Source organism: Budorcas taxicolor, chromosome 15, assembly GCF_023091745.1.
Source record: "Budorcas taxicolor isolate Tak-1 chromosome 15, Takin1.1, whole genome shotgun sequence".
In the NCBI taxonomy this organism is placed as follows: Eukaryota; Metazoa; Chordata; class Mammalia; order Artiodactyla; family Bovidae; genus Budorcas; species Budorcas taxicolor.
Window position 1 is genome coordinate 73,373,288 of NC_068924.1, and position 17,278 is coordinate 73,390,565.

Here is a 17,278-nt window from a genome sequence, read left to right on the forward strand (position 1 = left end):
CCGGAGATGCTCATCGGGCTGCAATTAAGTGGCAGACCAAGAGCTAGTCACTGGTGATGAGAAACATACAATTCCTGTGTTACTTAAAGAGCACACATGCTCACAGTCTAGCAGAGACAGACAAGTCAACACATAATTAAAACGCAGTGTGGAGGAATGCGCAGATTGCCTTGAATGCTGAGTGGCTGGGCCATCTGCTGGGGCTTGGGGTGGGGGTGGGGGAGACCCCAGGAGATTTCCTAGAGGGGATGATGCCTTAGAGGATAGGCTCCACAAAAGGACAGGGGATGGGAAAGACAAATTCAGGGGGAGGTGGAACGTCACCTGCAAAGGCAGGGAGGTGCAGGAGAGCGGCTCTCAGGGAGGGAGCCCCAAGCAGCTCCGATGGCTGGAGTGCAGGGGGTCCTCGGCATTGGCGGGAGGTGGGATCAGGCAAGCAGGTAGCTGTCAGATCACAGAAGACCCAGTAAGCACTGCTTAGCAGTCTGGGCTTTGTCCTGCAGGTAGTGGACCCCCATGGAAAGGGTTTTAGGAGGCACAAACCTGACTGGATCTGTGTTTTAAAGAGAACACTTGGGCTGCTGAGTGAAAATGGATAGTTGCAAGGCAACAGGCGAAGCAGAGCGACCAGGCAGGAGGAAGTAGCAATTGTCCAGGTGAGACGCGATGGCTCAGTGATAGCAGTGGAGGGAAGAGAAGTGGAGAGACTCAAGGTCCACAAGGGAGGCCGGATCTGCAGGACAAGTTGTTGGCGGGATGGGTGAGGGAGAGAGCAGGTCAGAATGACTCCGAGAATCTCAGCGCTGTTGGCCAAGGTGGAGATGAGCTCTGGGGAGGAAAGATGGTATTTCGTTTAGGAAATACGGATCTGAGGAGCCTGGGAGATACTGCTGGGCGCCTGTGGCAGCCCCTGCCTCCTCTCCCCCTTTCTCCCCAGAACCTCTCTCTGTGGATCTTTCTCAGACTTACCGCCACTTACCGCCTATACCTGTGTTCAAGGGGTGGCCTGAAGGTGGGCTAATCTTTTTCACCCCCGGGTGCCAGACATGCGTAAAAAGCGAGCAGAGAGATGCACCTCTGCCGAAGGCGCTCGAACTGGACCCCAGCGTGTGATGCCTCTCTGCAGTGTTTGCACTTCAAAAAAGATATCTAGACGAGTTACTCAAAAGGTGGAACTCTGGGGCTGTGAGGAGGGAGACTTTGTAAGGGTCACCCCATCATGTCTCCGGGGCCTGAGAACACACTGGCTGGCACTGGTGGGCCGGTCAGGCCTGGAGCCTTCCTTCCAGCATTTTTTCCCATTTGCCGGCTTGTCCAGCTCTGCAGCCTTAAGGAACGTACCCTGCACCCGCTCTCCGCACTGACCCCCTGCCTTCACACTGAGCCCGCACCACCAACTTCAAGTCCCCAGGAAAGTTCTCCGTCCTTCCTGGGCTCTCATCCTTATTCATGAAACGGCAGGATTAGGCTCTTTTTCTTCCCCTCCACCCACTTTTGTTCCTCCTTCCTTAGTGGTTAAGAACAGGGCTGTGGAATCAGGCTGATCTGGGTGTGAATTTCAGTTTCATCACTTCCTATTTGGATGTGATAGGTAGGCAGAATAGGGAAAAGGAGTCCAAAATGGCAGTGGCTAAAAGACAAGGAAGGGAAAAGCCTGCGAAAATAGAACAAAGGAAGGTCCGAAGACCTGGGTGAGGACCTCAGGGAAAACAAAGGACACTCCTGGCTGGCCCAATTTACATAGGACAGGCCCAGGGAGAGATAAACATATAAAAAGAGGAGGCAAAGTTCTCTCTCTCTCTCCTCACTGCGTGCTGGGTACCCTTCTCGTCTTTGGATCGACGTGCCCTCACGCCTCAAAGATGGATTTTCCTGCTATCTTCTAAATAAAATAGAGCTGTAACACTGAGCTGTAGCACTGATTTGTCTAAGAGCAGTAACACGGTTCTTTCGTGACCTGAGAGCTATAACACCGTCTATCCAAGACCTGAGAGCTGCAACACGAAAATGTGTGTGCGTAAAACACACAATGTGCAGAATGAGTTTTGGAGTGATGTCCGTCACTCCAAATCTTTGTTGTGACGAGACAAAGAATCGAGGAACATACATTCACCTGACAGATGCTTCTTCACCAGGGCCTTAGTCTCTTCATCTGTCAAGTGGGCACAGGAATAGTACCTGCTGCATATTATTAGTGCCCATGTTCAATGGGCTGGTGTTTGGAAAGTTCTGAGCTCGCTTGCTGGCACCCAGTGGGCGCTCAGAATCTGCCAAGGCCTTGGTCATTGTGCTATCAGGATTCTCCACTTACCTTTGCAAATACTCCCAATATAGGGGGCCCCTGGCCTGGGCTGCCAACCGTCCAGTCTGGAGGCAGAAGGCTGGACTGGATGACCCCCTGCCCAGGGTCTTTTTGATTTGGGAGTCTGGGACCTCAAAGGCTTGGGAACATTCTCTGTGAACTTTCCTCCCTTGATTCTTGGGGTCATTTGAAAGCTGGCCTCTGTGGGGTCTCTCTTTAATTTTTCCAAGTTCTCAAGAGGCTCCTTTCCTCCTTCCCCTGCTCTCAGCATCCCTGCCTGTGTCTGGACAAGTTAAGGCATGCCTCTCAATCAGCCCTCCCCGCCTACCTGCTGGCTCCCCAATTACTGGGCTTCTGGCTTTGCTTCACTCTGCCTTTCCCGAGAAGTTTCTAAGGAGCTTCATGGAATCGCCGCACCTTCCAGCGCTCTGTGTTTCTGAGACTGACTTCAGAGCAGAGGCAAAAGGCTTTGGCAGAATGAGTTTCCACATTGTCTGTGCCGCCTCTATGCCTGGCAGCTCCCGGGGCCCAGGGAGCTCGACTCTGCAAAACGCTTCTGTTGATTGCCTTGGTCTGTCATCCTGTGTTTCAGTAACAGTTCTCCAGAGAAACAGAGCCAAGAGGGGGTGTGTGTGTGTGTGTGTGTGTGTGTGTGTGTGTGTACGTGTGTGTGATATTGTGTGTATATATATACTACATCACCAGGTATAGTGATCAGGGTGTATGAGTGTGTGTATATACACATATATCTATGTATATACACAAACCAGTCAATCTTAAGGAAAAGCAACCCTGAATACTTGTTGAAGTGTTAGGGGAAGCACACTGATTGAAACCATCCAGCCTGGCCAGGCACCATAGTGACCATTTGCATAAGTTGTTTTACGACAGGAGGTCCTGGTAAGGAACATGGAACCAATAAGCCTCCACCAACCGGAAGAGTTCAGGAAAGGTCAAAAGGAGACACCACATGTCCGACCACCTCCCAGAATCCTTCTCTCGGGCATCCATCTTGGCTGAACAAGGCGTGCACCACCAGGAAGGACTCTGAGTCAGAATGACTGGCTAAAGACAACCCGGAAACTAATCCCATCACCATAAACCCCAAGACTACGAGCCACGCGGCAGAGCTGTTCTCCTGGGTTCCCTTACCCTACTGCTCTCCACCCAGGTGCCCTTTCCCAATAAAATCTCTCGCTTTGTCAGCACATGTGTCTCCTTGGACAACTCATTTCCGAGTGTTAGACAAGAGCCCCGTTTCGGGCCCTGGAAGGGGTCCCCTTTCCTGCAACAGAAGAACTGATGCTGAAGCTGAAACTCCAGTATTTCAATCATGTGATGTGAACAGCTGACTCACTGGAGAAGTTCCTGATGCTGGGAAAGATTGAGGGCAGAAGGAAAAGAGGGTGTCAGAAGATGAGATGGCTGGACGGCATCACAGATACAATGGACATGAACTTGGGTAGTTCAAGTTCCCAAACTTTGGGAAAGGGTGAGAGATAGAGCCCTGACATGCTGCAGTCCATGGGATCACAAACAGTTGGACACAACTGGGCGACTGAACAGCAACATACACATATGTGTGTGTGCATACACTTGATTCAATGAATTGGCTCACACAATTATGAAGGCTGGTGAGTCCAAAATCTGCAGGATGGGTCAATAGGCTAGAGACCCAGAGAAGAGCCAAGGATGTGACTCAAGCTTGAAGGCTTCTGCTGTAGAACTTGGGGTGGAGGGGGTGTCAATATTGTGTTCAGGCCTTAACCTGATTGGATGAGGCCCACTCACATTATGGAAGGCAACTCTGCTTAAAGTTCACCAAATTAAATGTTAATATCACCTGAAAATACGTTCACAGAAACATCCAGAATGATGTTGAACCCCATATATGGGCACCACAGCCCAGCCAGTTTGACAAAGATAATTAATCACCATTCCCTGTTATTGATGGGGCTTCCCTGGTGGTTCAGTGGTTAAGAATTTGCCTGCCAAGGCAGGAGTCATGGGTTCCATCCCTGGGTCAGAAAGATCCCCTGGCGAAGGAAATGGCAATCCACTGCAGTCTTCTTGCCTGGGAAATACCATGGACAGAGGAGCCTGGCAGGCTACAGTTCATGGGGTCACAAAGAGTCGGACATGACAGAAGCAACTTAAATAACAACAGCCGCCTGTTATTGCCAGACATTCTGGAGAAATAGTCTGGGCCTCAAGGATGCTTCTCCCCACCCTGTATTCCAGACCAGGTAATAGCAACACTTGGTTCCTGCTTCCCCAGAAGATCATGATGGAAAGGGACCAACCAGCAGGCTTAAATTCAGCCTCAGCAGTCAGGGTCCCTTGGCCTGCAGCAGACCAGGTCTGGGGCAGAAGACCTGAGAGGCTCATGGGTTGAATGAGAGACACTGAGCATCTCTATTATGTGAATTAGGGGAAGGGGTTGAGAGTTGTTGCTGCCCCTATGACCTCATAGACAGTGACCTTCAAACCTGGATGCATAACAGGACTGCCTTAAAATGTAGATTCCCAGAACCCCACTCTCAAGGGAAGTGCCTGATTCAAAAGACCAGAGCCTCTGACTTTTTAGCAAGCACTTAATGTATTGCCATAAAAAATATTATAATGAGGATGGACTTATTTAGCATCTCTGAGGCCGGACATTCTCATCTGTGGTGAGACACCTGGTCCAACTCAAAATTTCATGCTGATTTAACTTTTTATCATCTCCCTTGAATCACTCCTGCCATAGAGATCTAATTCCCACCAAGGGAGCCCCTTGTGTTTTTAGAGGAGACACGTGAGGTTTGGCTTCCTGTGCCTTCCAGCAGCTGGTCCTTGCTCCAGCTCTTAGAACCAGAAGGAATCTGTCTAATTGCTCATCCACTGGAGAGCCCTTGAGTTATTAATGACATTTCTCAATTCCCGATGTTATCTTCTCTGGGTGAAAAATCCCCAGCCCCTTCATGAGGCAATGTCTCTCTCAATGTGAGTTCCCAAGAGTGGACCCTGCTCAGACCATTGTTGGACCCCTGCAAGGCCAGCAGAATAATCACCTCCTCCTTCTGGATACTACACCCCCATCAATGTGAACTTTGTATTAGTCCCATCATGCTGTGAATGGAATCCTCCAAGTCTGAGCCCTGAGCCTGGATCCTTACTGTCTTCCACTTGACCTAACTGTTCCACTGCAAAGAGGAGTTTCCTCAAGGGCCTGAGCACCCCAGAACTTTCTGTTCCATTTTGAAAAACATGGATTACAAAATATTCTCCAGGCATCTGAGAACAAAGCGTTGGCTGCCCCTTTAGATTGGCCATCTCTGAGGCCACAGCCTGACCCAGATTCTGGTGCCCTTTGTGGAAGAGACACGACAGTGTAGTAGGAAGCTCATAGCCTTTGGGCCAAGAAGGCTTGGGTTCAAATCCCAGCTCTAGCAGCTGCAGGACCTGGGGCACCTGAGCCTCAGTTCCTTCATCTGTAAATAGTACCTGCCTCCTAGGACTATGCTGAGAATTCCAGATAAAGTGTCAAAGCAGCTTGCTTGGGGCCTGGCACGTGGTCGATGCGCTGTGAGTCTGCTTCTCATCTCCTCTTGAGGAACTTGGTCATCTTCTCCTTCCTTCTTTCCCCATCAGCTCCCCCAGTTCTAGCTTCTAAGGCTGGAGAGTCTTACTAAGTAAGCTGACCAGAGGCTCCAAGCAAATCTTGGGGCTCTGGACACGTGGTCCCTTGGGAGGGGACAAGCGTCTTCCTTCCCTGTGATCTCAGAACCTGAGAAGGGTGGCCAGGAAGCCACTCTAGAGCCCCTTCCAGCTCTGCCCATCAGGTCTCCCCACAAGCCTCCCAGTCCTTTGGGACCCCGAGCCCTGAAAGGGGGTGAGACAGATGTGAAAATCATCCAGCAAGCTAAGGTAAGGAAGGACCATTCCTCTCACCACTCGGCCCAGATTCATGCCCTAGCTCACCCCTCAGGCTTCCACCAGCCCCTCCTCAGTAGGAAGGCACAGGGACACAGATGGAGAATAAGATACTAACAGGCCAGGAGGGTGGACAGACAAGGAGACAAATAAGCAGAACCCAGGGTGAAAGGAGCTATCCTAGAAACAGAACATACGAAGGTGCAGGGTAGCTTGCAAGGTGGGTGGGGGTTTGCCTGGGGTGGGGACCACTCTAGGCCAAGGGCACAGCCTGGGCAAAGGCCCAGAGATGGGAAAGTCCTCTCAGTGTGGAATGACCTAAGAGCTCAGCAAAGCTTGAGAAAGTGGTTGGAAGACAAGAGTGGAGGCAGGGAAGCCAGTTGGGAATCTACTGTGGTGATCCAGACTGGAAGCCACAGGAACACAAACTAGGCCAGGACCTCAGTCCACACAAGGCATTTGGGGACACAAAGACCAGGTGTGGACCCCCCTCTCCAGGGAGACACCCATCCAGCCATTCACTCGTCAATCAGTGTTAACTGAGCACCGATACTGTGCCTGCTGTGCTACAGCAGGGATCTTTCCAGGAGAAAGAAAAGGCCTGTCCCCCAGGGTGTTCGTTTCCTAGGACTGCTGTAAGAAAGCAACATGAACTGAATGGATTAAAACAACATAAATTTGCCCTCTCACTGTTCGTGAGGCTGGAAAACTAAAATGAAGGGGTACAGCAGAATCATTGCAAATCAACTATCCTTCAATTAAAAATAGAAAAGTAAAGATGTGGGCAAGGCCATCCTCCCCCTGAGATTCTGAATAGAATCTATCCTGCCTCTTCCTAGATGCTGGTGGAGGCTGCGAAATTCCTGGCTTACAGCTGCATGGGTCCAAACTCTGTGTCTGTGGTCACACAGGGCTCTCTGTGTCTCTCCTCTTTTTCTTATGAAGACACTAGTCATACTATTAGACACGCCCCGCACCCCAAACTAAGTATAACCTCTTCTTAACTAATGTCATTTGCAAAGAACCCAAATTCCAAATAGCATCACATTTATAGGAACCAGGGGTTAGGACATCAACATATCTTTTTGAGAGGGGACGCAATTCAACCAACAACACCAAGTAACCACAATGCACTGTGGCAACCGCCTTAGGTGAGTTGAGGGTGGACTTTGGGGAACCAGGCTAAAGACAGCTTTCGGCAAGCAGGGGAATCCGGGATGACTTCCTGGAAGAGGTGGCCTGTCAGCCATGTATTAATAGGTAGGATTTAGACGTGCAGCTACGGAGAAAGAAAGGCATTCTAGGCAGAGGGGGATGCAGGAGTGGAAGCACGGAGGAGGAAATTGCAGGGCAGTAATGCTAGACTGGATGAAGCACAAGCTGGAATCAAGATTGCCAGGAGAAATATCAATAACCTCAGATACGCAGATGATACCACTCTTATGGCAGAAAGTGAAGAGGAACTAAAAAGCCTGTTGATGAAAGTGAAAGAGGAGAGTGAAAAAGTTGGCTTAAAGCTCAACATTCAGAAAACTAAGATCATGGCACCTGGTCCCATCACTTCATGGGAAATAGATGGGAAAACAGTGGCTGACTTTATTTTTCTGGGCTCCAAAATCACTGCAGATGGTGATTGCAGCCATAAAATTAAAAGACACTTACTCCTTGGAAGGAAAGTTATGACCAACCTAAACAGCATATTCAAAAGCAGAGACATTACTTTCCCAACAAAAGTCCATCTAGTCAAGGCTATGGTTTTTCCAGTGGTCGTGTATGGAAGTGAGAGTTGGACTGTGAAGAAAGCTGAGCATTGAAGAACTGATGCTTTTGAACTGTGGTGTTAGAAAAAACTCTTGAGAGAGTTTTTTGGACTGCAAGGAGATCCAACCAGTCCATTCTAGAGGAGATCGGACCTGGGTGTTCTTTGGAAGGAATGATGCTAAAGATAAAACTCCAGTACTTTGGCCACCTCATGTGAACAGTTGACTCATTGGAAAAGACTCTGATGTTGGGAGGGATTGGGGGCAGGAGGAGAAGGGGACGACAGAGGATGAGATGGCTGGATGGCATCATTGACTCGATGGACATGAATTTGGGTAAACTCCGGGAGTTGATGATGGACAGGGAGGCCTGGTGTGCTGCGATTCATGGGGTCACAAAGAATCGGACACGACTGAGCGACTGAACTGAAGTAAATGCCGTCACTCCAGTTACACCCAGGCCTCCCTCCCACCCTTCTGCCTGCCCTCATCCCCCACCCCCACCACCACATCTTGTTTACCCCACATTCACTCCAGCCCCACCCCATCTTGCTCTTGGCTTTGCTGGAGTTTGGAGGAAAATTGCTGCCTGGGATCGTCATGACATACATCCCTATTCAAGTCCAAACCTGGATTTGTTTTTTTCCAAAGCTGCAGTTAAGAAAAAAAAATAATAATAATAACAAACTCGGTATTTATCAAGCAGCAAACCAGTAGGAAATTATAACCTATTTAAATAAATATGTATCCAATTATAGGGAAGCACAGTCTATTTTTGCATCACTGTCAGGATTTCCCCTGCAAGCACAGTCTGCAGATAGTGTTCCAACCCCCTAGGCCCCTGCCCACATCCCACTGGGCATTCACTTCAGAAATGCCATCTCAGCTGGTCTCTCTGCAAACAGTGAGCCAGGCTGTGCTGAAGTGCCCTGAGCAGGCTTGAGAGGGACCTGGGTCCCCTTGGACAGTCCCCTGGTTAGCACCCAACCACAAAGCCACAACCGCCTACCAGCCACCCTAGACTGTCTGGCCTGTCCACAGGTTTCTGCCCAGCATGCATGTCTGGCTTTAGCAGCGGTTCCCCTTGCAGAAAAGTCAGGAGTTGCAGACAGCACTAGATTTAGCCATCTTGGGGGGGAACTCGCACCCAGGCCATTCCATGTGATGCACTAAGCATTCCCTCCGAGCCTGCCCACCCTTCATGTTCAGGTCCACAGACGTTTACTGAGCATAGAATGCCGTGTCCACACATGCCGTAAACGAAGTCCACAGAATGCAGAAGGGAACGCAGATTTCTGCTGATGGGTGGTAACCTTGCAAATACCATCACCTGGTGGGTCTTGGAACTAGTTCCTCCTTTTAGCAAAGATTTACTAAGCATCTACTATGTGCCAGGTGGCTCCCTTCTGCAACTTTTTCGAGTCTTTGCTAGAAGGTCACCTTCTCACTGGGCTCTCCTCTGTCCACCGTCTTTAACACTGTCCCCTTCCTACCCCACTCTGGGCCCACTCGCCCTCCTTTACTCTGCCTGAATTTTTCTCCAGCACTTAACACCACCTAATATATTAGGTGATTTACCTTTTGTCTACTATTTTATAAAAGAGTAAGCTCTAGTAAGCTCATTAGAAAGTGAGCTTCACAGGGCGTTTGCATTTGCTGCCATAGCCCCACTAAGGTCAAGGTTGGGCACATACCAGATGCTTAGTTACTGTTGGTTGAATTGAACTCAGATCACTGTTTTTGGAGGCAGACACATCAGATTAAATTCCGGTTCAAGGCTGTGTGACGCTGGGCTCTGAATCCCTCTTCACTTTCCTAACGTGGAACGTCCACAGGGTCTCTAGAGCCTAGAACAGTGCCCGGCACACAGATACGACTTGGAAACTGGCAGGCTGGCTTTTGAGGGTCAGGTCTGGAGCGGGAAGTTTGTGCTTCATAGAAGCCTCGTCCGTCAGGGAGGCCTGGGTTTGAGTTCTGGGGCTGCCACTTCCTAGCTCCGTACCCTTAAGCAAATCACGGAGCCTCTCGGAGCCTCAGCATCCTGTTTGTAAAATGGGCCTCAAACCAGCGCTCCTATCGCCCCAGAGAGTCACTGGGATGTGGCACGAGGTGTCCAGGCACAGAGCAGGTATCCAGGCTCACTGGCCCCCCTTTCCCTCCTTCCAGGGGGGCTGTGGGGAGCTGGGGAGCAGGAGCCTGCAAAGGCCCAGGGCCCTAGGGCAGGGCACTTGGTCACAGAAGGGCTATTGGCCCCCCAGCCCCCTGCCTATCTGTCCCCTGTTGCGCCTCCACAGTTACCCAGCCTGGGCTTAGCAAGGATGTCTCCAGCTCCCCCACCGTCTCAGGCCCACAGTCTCTGCTCTCCCAAGGCACTGTCTCTCTGCTCGCTTTGGCACTGATGGGCTCTAAACATGTCCACAATTAGAGGATGGCTTCCCCCAGAACCCACAGCAAGTCCCAGGAAGAGGGGTCTCCTGGGGGATGGAGGGCTTCTCCAGGAATGGGGGTGGAGGTTGACTTCCAGGGACTCTGGCTGGCTTTGCAAGAGCAGAGGAAGACCAGGAGGGGCTGCTGCAGCTCTGCAGCTGCCAGTCAAGGAAGGGGGTGGGGCTTGGGCTGGATGGGATTCAGAACAGGCAGGTAGTCATGGCAACCTTTCCTGTCACTCCAAAACAGGAGATGCCCATCTACCTCCTATGTCTAGGAGAAGCCCCAGAGAGGACTGGTGGGGCCAAGGTCGGTCACTGCTCCCACCTTACTGCCCTAAAGGGGTTGACTCTTTTGAGGATGGTCCTGCCTCCCCACCACTAGCATGGTGTTGGGGTAAAGCCTGAGATTTGCACAGGAGGCCCTTCAGCAGGCATGCAGGATGGGAGGGTAGGTGACATCACTGCCACGCTGCGGGAGAGCTGGGAACTTAGGAACAATCTTAAAGTTGGCACTTCCACCCAAGGCAGGGATGTATCAGTCACCACATGGGTCTGGCTTCCCCATCGCAGCCGGCTTGGTGGGTACCAACTTGACAACATCCCAGAGCAGCCCTGCTCGGGAGGTGATGTGTTCCGGAGTTCAGGACCCTCTTTGGGCTACGGCAGGAAGCAGCAGAGGCCAGGCCAGTAGATGTGCATGGGACAGTAGATTAAGTGTATTGAGTATCTGAGGTCTAGTGGGGGAAACATGGGCTTCTCATCTGCCTCTGGGCAGCCTGGGTTGGCCACCAAGGCACCAGGTTCATCCTTGGGTTGCTACCTCATCCTGAGCTCCTCTGCTGGGCACTTTTCCTGCACGATCTCATCCCATCCCAGATCAGCCTGAGGGTGCTACTGCCAGGAACCTCTTTCTACAGCCAGTGAGGCTTAGCCAGGCCCAGCCAAATTCCCAGGGCACACCCGAGCCACAGAGCTGCTTTTAAAGCCAGCTCAGCCCACCTCCCAAGCCCTCTTTGCAGATGAAGAAACCACGGCCAGGGGAAGCCAAGGCCCTCACTAGGAAATATCAGAGCTGTGAGGCTCTAAGGCCAGGATCCTTAGGCTGGGGTCTATGAACATGCGTGGGAAGAAATACAACTTTATGTTCACTCACCTCTAACCGAAATTTAGTATTTCCTTCAAGTGTGAATGTAAGCAACACACAAGTTATGGTAACAGCACCTCTGACTTTGTCACCAGTCGAAATCACAGGTGTTTCCATGTCACACTGTGGCAGAGATGAAATATCATCTGTGCTCATGTTTACTCTGAAAGCACAGTGGTTGTGACACCATTAGATCTTGTCAGGTAAAAGGAATAAGTAAGCACAGTCAGTTCAGTCACTCAGTCGTGTCTGACTCTTTGCAATCCCATGGACTGCAGCACGCCAGTCTTCCCTGTCCATTACCAACTCCCGGAGCTTGCTCAAACTCATGTCCATTGAGCCGATGATGCCATCCAGCCATCTCATCCTCTGTTTTCCCCTTCTCCTCCTGCCCTCAATCATTCCCAGCATCAAGGTCTTTTCCAATAGTCTGTTCTTCGCATCAGGTGGCCAAAGTACTGGAGTTTCAGCTTCAGCATCAGTCCTTCCAGTGAATTTTCAGGACTGATTTCCTCTAGGATAGACTGGTCAGATCTCCTTGCAGTCCAAGGGACTCTCAAGAGTCTTCTCCAACACCACAGTTCAAAAGCATCAGTTCTTCTGCGCTCAGCTTTCTCTATAGTCCAACTCTCACATCTATACATGACTACTGGAAAAACCATAGCTTTGACTCTACAGACCTTTGTCGACACATACATTGCTGTAGCCCAATTTAAAATTGTTTGATAACTTTTTTAAAAAAAAGCAACGAAGTTGACTTGTTTTGTAATCATACATACTTTATGATTTAAAAACATTGTTCTGAGAAAGAGCCCACAGTCTTGACCAAACGGTCTCAGGGGTCATGGCATAGAAAAGGTTAAGCCAGCCTGCCCCCAGCCTGCACTCCTAACCACTGACTCATCTCTCCCTTTTCTCCTGACTCCAGCAGAGTCAGAAGCTTGGACTAGCTTGGGGGCTGGCACATTCGGGCAGGCCTGTCCCTTTCCTCCTCTCCCTGATGACTCTCCTCCACACTTTCCCATCCCTCGGCCAGGCAGGAGTTAAAATGCCCAGTTCTCTGGAGAATCCACTCTTCCCTTTTACAACCAAGTCAGGTTTGTGCCAATTTCCAGGCACCAATTACGGGCCAGCTCTCTCAGACCAATTAAAATGTGCAGGTGCCATAATGTCGACATCAACAGTCTGGGGTTATCTCAGCAGATATTTTTCATGAAATATTTATAAGAGACTCTGAGGATTTTAACCCCTTCCATGGCCAGGCTTCTCTGTTCCAGCAGTGCTCTTGCAGAATCCTGCAGTGACGGGGATGGGAGGGGAGAGAGGCTGAGAAGGACTGGGGTCGGGGAGGAAGGAACAGGACTTCACAGAAGTTCTTTTAAAACAACAAAAAAAAGAATCTGCAGAATTGGACTAATCAAGCGCTGGTGTTCTGGAGAGTGCCCTTGTGGGTTCCAGAAGACCCAGGTTTCAGCACGACCCTCTGGCGCGCTTGCTGTGTGACCCCAGGCAAGCAGATCACTAGTCCTCTCTGGGTATCTGTGTCGTCAATTGTAAATGAGAGGAAATGGCCTTCACACAGCTGGGGCAGGAAGTTCACAGCTGAGAGGGTGGGAGAGGCTTTGGAAAGGGTTCCTGCCTGCAGGAGACTCCTCTCCAGCTGCCCTGGCTCCTGAAGCAGGTGACCTGGGCTCTTCCGCTACCAGGAGTGGGGTGTCAAGGGCAGCGAGTGCGTGTTGATGAAACGTTTGTGGAATGAACGCATGACTGGACTTGATCACTTTCTAGCTCTGTGACTGGCTGCAAAGGTCTGTCAGTCTCTTCGCCAGTAACAGGGATTCCTGGACCCAGACCCTCAGGGTTGTCCTGCGGATGAGTGAAGACCAGGCTCTTAGGAAAGTGGAAAGACTTCCCGGTGCTTATAAGGGTATTGTCTGCGAGCCTGGATGAGCTTTCTGGGGATCTACCAAGGAGGGACTTGTGAGCCGGCAGAGGCTGTGGCTGCCAGACAGGGCTGCTGACAATACTGTTCCCCGTTTTGCCTGCTTCCCGTCTCCTTGCCCTCGGGCAGCACCCTCCCACGCTGACTCTGGCTTGGCCAGGACTTGCTTTGGCCAATGGAACAGCAGCAGACTTGATGCAAGGCAGGGCTTGCAAAAGCACTTGAGTATTTCCATTCCCTCTTGCTCCGCTGCCTTGGTCACACGAGTGTGTCCCAGCTGGCTTGCTGGAAGGATTGAAGAGACCTCAGGCATCTCAGACCAGCCTACAGCCCAGAGCAGCAGGGCTCTCCACACTTGCGCCTTACCACAGAGAATAGAAGAGTCACCCAGCCAAACTGCAGACTGTGAACACTGACAAAGAGCTATTGTTTAAAGTCACTAATTTGGGGGATGATTTGTTACACAGCAATAGCTAACTGATACAGTGAGTATATCTGCCCCACAGCCTCTTTGATTTTTGCACTCTCCTTGAAGAGATAGAGCAAGACTTTGGTGTCCTCTTCCCTGGGGGTCACCAGGGCCATTGTCCAAACAGAGAGGCAGTTTGCCTAGTGGTGGAGGGTGTGACCTCCAGGCGCAGACAGCACTGGGGTCCCATCCCAGCTGTGGTGACCTGCAGGTAGTTACTGAGTCACTCTGGGCCTTAATGTCCTCATCTGAAAAAAGCATGGTTCCTTTGCCATAGGGTTGTGATGAGGACTAGAAAGATAAAAGATATCAGATGTAAAGCGCACGGCACAGAGGAAATGCTCAAAACGACATTTTTTGTCATATCTATTTGTTCTGGTTGATGATTAGCCCTTCCTTCCCCCACAAAAGCCTCTGTTACTCTCTATCAGCTTGGATTGCCGGTAGGCTTTGCCAGGACCACCCCCCCCACCCCCGCCCCCCGCCCCGGCCAACTCCTCCCTCATCCACAGCAGAAGGAAACAAGCTAAAATCTGCAGCCACGTGTATTTGGTGCAGATTTCACAAACGCTGTGATTTTTGGAGGGCAGAGCCTACCAGTTGCAGAGGAACGAGCCCTTCTGACGGCACACAAGTTTTAACCACTGCCAAAGCACTGCCACATGCATGCATGCCCGTATTTGACAGCTTCACAGGGCTTCCGGGAGATGGTCAGGCCAGGGACTAGTAGCTCCATTTTACAGATGGAGACCTTAGGCTCAGAGAGGTTCCTTGACCTACAGGAGCTAGGATTTGGTTTCAGGTTGTCTGGTTGCAGAGGAGACCTGCCTTCTGTCCTGGATGACTCAGCCTCTCCCAGAGGGTCAAGCCTCAGCCCTGGAGATGCGGCTCTGAGCTCTGGGATCTCTGGATGAGGGGATGGTCTGGACTATATCTTTGCTTTTGGAGTCCTGAAGTTACTTCTGTGGAAATGTGATTTTATTTCCCAAGGGGAAGGTGTTTCATCCTGTCCCTGAGCCCCTGGAATAGTTAGGGAATTATGGTGGGGGATTCCTTTTGTAAAGTCAGGATTTTAAAATTAAAAGCGATTAAGCAGGGTCCTCCCTTGGCACTGGCTGGTACCCCTGACATAGGAAAGCCACCAGCAGTCACAAGGCTGCTCCGTGCACTGACAGCCCAGCCCCAGGAGGCCCACGAGCCTGGTTAGGGATGTGAGCAGTCTGCCCCTGCCTCTCTCCCTCGTGATCCTTAGCTCACCCCCAGCTCACATGGTGCAAACAGGAGGTGAGGGAGCTCTCACCAGTCTCTGTATTTATTCACTCAGAACCTTGGCTATTGCTCTACTGAAACCCAACTCTTCTTCCACCTAAAAGCCCTCTTTCCACCTCTTCTTCCCCTAAAAGTTACTTTCAGAGTTTGCAAAAGAGGCTGGAAGGTTGTCACAGCTTCAGGAAGGTTTGAAACAATTTAAAAACAAAGCAAAAACATAATGTAGCAAGAATATTAAAGAACCCAGTGGGAAAGGGCGGTGGAAAACAGCTTTGTCTTGGCTGATCCCCTTCCAGGGTGGGGTGCAGGGGTGGGGTGGGGTGGCCTGTGAGACAGGCGCAGCTGGAATGAACGTACCACTTCGCCGTCTGGTTTCTTCCCTCGCTGTCCTAAGCATTTTCCTGTTGCAGCCGGTTCAATTACGATGTTTCCACCACTAGAATTTGAGACAGTCATGAGCAAGTGATTGTTACAAAGACCAGACTGTGTGTCGGAAGGCGGAGAGGAGGCAGCGCCCTTGTTTGCTCTGTGCTTTGCAAACTGGCTCCCAGGGCTTCCAGGACCCCTGGAACGCCCCGTCTGAGAGCAGAAAAAGGGACTGATCCTCTCAAGCGGGGCCGGACCAGGGGGTCCAGAGACCCTCAGCCATGGGCACAATGTGTGCCCGACCCCAGACCCACAGGAAGTACCTCTGTCCAGGCCTGCTTCATGCTAATATTAGGGTTGCTGCTGCCACTGCCAGTTTGATCTCTGAGCCGCCTCTCTCAACCACAAGGGAGAGCCTCATCTTGAGCTCCCAGAGGACCAGGTTTGGGTGGAGATGCTGAGTCTGATTTCTGACACTTTGCAGGGATGAGCAGAAGGGGCAAGTGTCTAATCACCAGAGCTCAAGAGAGAGGCCTGGACAAAGGGGGCACTGAGCCCCTCAGCCAAGTGATGCCTGCACTCCTGGGGAGGGGGCGCTTCTAGGGGTTGGGGAGGGCTCTGGAGGAGGCCCTGGGGTCCTCCGTTCTCTCCTTTAGCCCCTCCAGGTCCCTGCAGCTCCCTGGCGCCAACGCACCAGTTTAAGATTTTGGAAACTGCCCAATTGCTTTCCTGCTTGCTAAAGCAGGCAGAGCTTCAAGAGGCCCATCCAGACATGGGCTTAGAGCAATTGGCTCTCAAAGTCAGGACCAAGCCTCTTAGAAGGGGCAGCAGCCGCTACGGCCTGAGACCCAGGCCCACTGGCCGGGTCTGCTTCTCTCCCTGTGATGTGGGAGGGAGAAGTCAGCCCCACTGGCCGATCTGGGGTTGGGAGCATCAGCTTCAGGAACATGACTTTCCTTCAAGGAAAATGAAGGAGCTTCCTGTGGGGGAACAAGGGTTCGGTGAGGAGGCAGAGGAGTCTTGGAAAAGTCCTCACCTCAGCTGAAATCTCTGAGTTGCTCTGAGGTCCTTCTCAAACCCCTGCTCATAAACCTTCGGGCCATGAGTCTACGGCTCTACAGAATTCATATATCAGATTTTATTTATATTTTGGAGTGACTTCCGGGTGACAGGCATTGTACTTTAGGTGCTGAACACTCAGCAGATTAGAGAATCCTGCCCTCTTGGAGCTCATGTTCCAGTGAAGAGAGAAGAGAGGTCACCCTGCTTACCCCGAGATCCTGTCCAGTTCAGCTCAGCTGCCGTTCAGTCGTGTCCGACTCTTTGCGACCCCGTGGACTGCAGCACGCCAGGCCTCCGTGTCCATCACCAACTCCCGGGGTTTACTCAAACTCATGTCCATTGAGTCGGTGATGCCCTTCAACCATCTCATCCTCTGTCGTCCCTTTCTCCCACCTTCAATCTTTCCCAGCATTAGAGTTTTTACAAATGAGTCAGTTCTTCACATCAGGTGGCCAAAGTATTGGAGTTTCAGCCTCCACATCAGTCCTTCCAGTGAATATTCAGGACTGATTTCCTTTAGGATGGACTGGTTGGATCTCCTTGCAGTCCCAGGGACTCTCAAGACCATGTCCAGCTGTCCCATTTTACAAAGAAGCAAAGCCAGAGAGGGAAGGGACTTG